The 5,000-nt window shown below is 37.5% G+C and overlaps 1 protein-coding gene across 2 annotated transcripts in view; it reads left to right on the forward strand.

Moving 5' to 3' along the window:
- cacna1ia (calcium voltage-gated channel subunit alpha1 Ia) overlaps window positions 1-5,000 on the forward strand; it is a 520,467-nt gene that overhangs the window by 105,942 nt on the left and 409,525 nt on the right. The window lies entirely within an intron of this gene.

Below are 5,000 nucleotides of genomic sequence, written 5' to 3' on the forward strand. Positions count from 1 at the left end.
AAGACCTACCCATTTTATTTCTGCTCTCGCCAGTTTATGGACAGTTGTTTCCGCAACAAATCCGTTTTCCAATATTCTTCCAATTACCGTACTGTATAGTCAGCATTCAATGCTTTACGGTTTGTTAACCAGTCGCAGGGTTAAGGTGGGTGTCTATTAGAGATGCGCGGATAGGCAATTATATCATCCGCATCCACATCTCCAAAGTTGTCATCCACCCGCCGTCCACCCGAACCAACATTTTATCAGGACCGTAACCGCCCGCTAAAATACATCAGAGATTTTCCGCCTTTTCCACTCACAAACCTGTTTATACCGGTTTCACAGAGTAACAATGACAATTGGAGCCGCTAACGTTCCCGCGACTATCCAATCCAATCCACTTTATTCATATAGCACATTTAAACAACAATAACGTTTCCAAAGTGCTGCACAGCCATGTTAAAAACAATATTATGCTCCACCAATGACTGAATAAAACAAAAAATGAATAAAAATAAAACCAATAAAAACAATATAAAAACAAATATGATTAAAAACTATTTTAAAGGGTAAAATCAATTAAAACAGTAAAATAAAAATAAGTGTATAAAAAACACAGAGGACAACAGAGGACCACACAACTCACGTAGTGTTAAAAGCCAAAGAATAAAAGTGGGTCTTAAGACGAGACTTAAAACACTCCACTGTGGAAGCAGTTTGAAGATGGAGGGGCAGCGTGTTCCAGAGCTTAGGGCCGACCACAGAGAAGGCCTTGTCTCCCCTGGTCTTAAGTCTGGTCTTGGGCACCACGAGCTGGAGCTGGCTTTCGGACCTCAGAGCGCGCGCAGGGATGTAAATTTGGATGAGGTCCGAGATATATTGAGGTGCCAGTCCATGTAAAGATTTAAAAACAAACAGCAATGTTTTAAAATCAATTCTAAAATGAACAGGGAGCCAGTGCAAACTTTGTAGAATTGGGGTTATATGTTGGCGTTTCCTGGCCCCTGTTAAAAGTCGTGCTGCCGTGTTCTGGACTAACTGCAACCGGGAGAGAGCTTTTTGGCTAATGCCAGCATAAAGTGCATTGCAGTAGTCCAGGCGACTTGAAATAAAAGCATGCACGACTTGTTCAAAAAGGTTAAAAGATAAAAACGGTTTAACCTTTACTAAAAGACGAAGGTGATAAAAACACGATTTTAAAACGCCATTGACTTGTTTGTCTAGTTTAAAATCGCTGTCTATAGTGATGCCAAGGCTGGTGACTTTGGGACGCACATAATTTTGCAATGGTCCCAAGTCAGTAAGGGCCGGACCAAAAACTAAAATTTCCGTTTTTCCCTCATTCATTATTAAAAAATTCTGGGCTAACCAAGCCTTGACGTCACATAGACAGTTAAGAAGGGGTGTAAGGGGGCCCTGGCTTTTTGAAATCGGCATATAAATTTGGCAGTCATCTGCATAAAAGTGATAAAACACTCCATGTTTCTTAAAAATATCTCCAAGAGGGAGGAGATAAAGAGCGAACAGGATGGGGCTTAAAATAGATCCTTGGGGGACACCAGAGTAAAGCGGGGCAGAAGAGGAGGTGGCGTCCCCCAGGCTGACAGAGAAGGACCTCTCAGACAGGTAAGATCTGAACCACTCTAACGCAGTCCCCCTGACACCCACACAGTCTCTCAGGCGGTCTAAAATAATTGTGTGGTCGACTGTGTCAAAGGCAGCTGTAAGATCTAAAAGCACTAAAATGGCAGAGCTGCCAGAATCAGACATTAAAAGCAAGTCATTAAAAACCTTTAAAAGTGCAGATTCAGTACTGTGCAAAGCTTTGTATCCAGACTGAAATGGATCTAAAGTGCTATTTTCATCTAAAAAAGGCTGCAGTTGTGCCAGAACACATTTCTCCAAAATCTTTGACACAAAAGGTAAATTGGAAATGGGCCGATAATTTGACAAACTTGTCGGATCAAGACCTGGTTTTTTAATCAAAGGCTCAACAACAGCTTTTTTACAAAAGTAGGGGACACAGCCAGAAATCAAGCTGCTGTTGATAATATTCCTAACAGACGAATCAATAGTGTCCCAGATTTCTTTAAAAAAGCGAAGGGGGACTGGGTCTGTAGAACATGATGAGGGTTTTAGCTTGCCGACTATTCCTGTAAGTTCAGGAATAGCATTCATCCTGATTACAAGAATAAGGGCGTACTGTGAAACCATTGCCTTTGACACCTTCAACAACATGTACGGACCGATTGTTGGTTCGGCATCATGTTGTGTGCAGCTTCCGCAATTACACGTTCAAGATTGAAAGGCATACTGGGTGATACAGCGTACACTGATGGTTGTGATATAAACAACTTTAACACTTACTAATATGCGCCACGCTGTGAAGCCACACCCAACAAGATTGACAAACACATTTCGGGAGAACATCCTCACAGTAACACAACATAGACGCAACACAACATATACCCATAATCCTTTGTATTCATGACACTCCCTAAATATATTTTACACTCCCGCGGGGTTTGCTGCTAGGGGTGTATAAAATAGTCAGGAAGTGTCATGAATACAAAGGATTATGGGTATTTGTTGTGTTGCGTTTATGTTGTGTTACTGTGAGGATGTTCTCCCGAAATGTGTTTGTCGTTCTTAATTGGTGTGGCTTCACAGCGTGGCGCATATTACTTACTAAGAGTGTTAAAATTGTTTATATCACAACCATTAGTGTACTCCGTGTCACCCAGTATGCCTTGCAGTCGTGTGGGTCTTACTGTGGAAGCCGCACACAACATGATGTTGGACTGACAAGCAGATCGTACATGCTGTAGTAGGCGACAAAGCCAATGGCTTCATAGCACACCCTAATACTTATTATCTGGGTGACTACCAGCAGTCATTTAGGAGAATAACAGCGTCTCTTATTGTCGTCTTCGCTTTATGACAAGGGTCTTAAATGGCACTTTGAATGGCAAAGGATACCGATCACAGAACCATGCATATCAAATATTTCCGGATGGTTCAACCGCCACCCGCCCGAATCTAATTAAAATCTATTTTTTCATCATGTCAACCGCCCGACCCGCGGTTTATCCGCAGACTTCGCGGATGAGACCGCAAACCTCGCATCTGTAGTGTCTATGCAACTCCAAGCAGTGGTGGGTGGCTCTTGCCGACCCTCAACCACTGACTGATCACAACGGAGCAGAAATGGTCAGGGAGGGAGATTACCGAATCCGAGAAAAACAGATTTGCCCTTTGCAAAATGTATACATTATTTTTTTCATAAACATATTGTAGGGTCCCGCTTTGATCGAATATTGTTTTAAAAGTTTAAAAATGCATATATTTTTCTCTACTGCAACACATATCCAAAATGTGTTTGATAAACCATTTTATAGGGGCACTCAGTAAAATACTTAAACATACATTATCATTTTATTGCATTACTAGTATTAAATATTTGTAATATCATCATCACTATTGTTATCGTAACTGACAATATCTAATTTGTTTTTCAACATTAATGTATTTTTAAATTATTTTTTTCTTCTTTCTTAGTTTATTTCGAACATGAACATACTTACAACATAATACATCAAACAATCCCACATCATTTCACATCACATGTCCGAAAAGGAGTAGGAAGAAGCAAAGCTTATTTAATCCTACCCCTTTCCCACGTCAGAGCGTCTACAATTATATACATTCATTCACTGACCTCTTTTGTAATAAAATAATATCTGTGAATGAGTAATACAACAGTTTTGTAATATGTAATTAATTCAGTCATTACATACTGGGATGAAAAATATCTTATTTTCAATAAGGTTGAAAATGTTTCTCATAATTCTTCTTCTTTGTACTTTGTAAGCACTATTAATTTGAACAGCTTCTTAAAGTGGATCATATCAGTACATGTTTAACTTCTTTACTTAATCCATTCCATAATTTAATTCCACATACTGATATGCTAAAGGTTTAAAGTGTTGTACGTGCATACAAATGTTTTAAATTAGTTGAGAAGAATTGTTGTACATTTTTTGGTAGCAGGTTGTAATTTGCTTTGTACATCATTTTAGCTGTTTGCAATTTTACCAAATCATCGAGCTTTAATATTTTTGACTCAATAAATAAAAGATTTGTATGTTCTCTATATCCAACATTATGTATTATTCTAATTGATCTTTTTTGTAAGACAGTTAACGAATGTAGCGCACATTTGTAGTTGTTTCCCCATATTTCTGCACAATAACTTAGATATGGTAACACTAGCAAGCAGTAGAGAATATAAAGTGATTTTTGGCCCAGGATGTATTTTGCTTTATTCATTATCGCAAATTTTTTTGCCACCTTATGTTGTATGTTTTGTATATGAGATTTCCAGTACATTTTATAATCTATTAATGCTCCCAAAAATCTGGTTTCTTTTAACCTTTCAATATCTACTCCGTCTATTTGTATTCGTGCCTGATGATCTTTCAATTAGATTGGAATGTGTTCTTCTAACAGGAACATATTTTGCTGTATTTACATTAATAAACTTATTCTACATTTGCAAATTATCATTGTTATTACAATAATTGTATTAAATTGATATTGATTGTTATTGGAATGAATTAATGACGCTTTACATAAAAAAAGCCATACAAATAATGCAGTAAACCTATTGTTAAACTTTTGTAAATTATTATTCATATTACTACAGTATTTTCCTGATTATAAGCTGCATCGGTATATAAGCCGCACTATAGATTTTTCTATATATTACCTGCACCAGACTATAAGTCGCAGATACATAAAGGTACGTTGTGAAATTAGATATTTATAAATGTTTATTTGCATACCTTAATCGTTTCCAAGCGGTACCTGTAACACGGCAGTAAAACGACTGATAAAATAAAACAATCAAGCTTGATTGCAGACTCCAATGTCCAAGTAGACATACAATCACATACAGTACATAAAAAAAATAATATATATATAGCATAAAATGCATTATCACATACTATTAAAAACAG

This window comes from Nerophis ophidion, linkage group LG23, assembly GCF_033978795.1.
Source record: "Nerophis ophidion isolate RoL-2023_Sa linkage group LG23, RoL_Noph_v1.0, whole genome shotgun sequence".
NCBI lineage: Eukaryota > Metazoa > Chordata > Actinopteri > Syngnathiformes > Syngnathidae > Nerophis > Nerophis ophidion.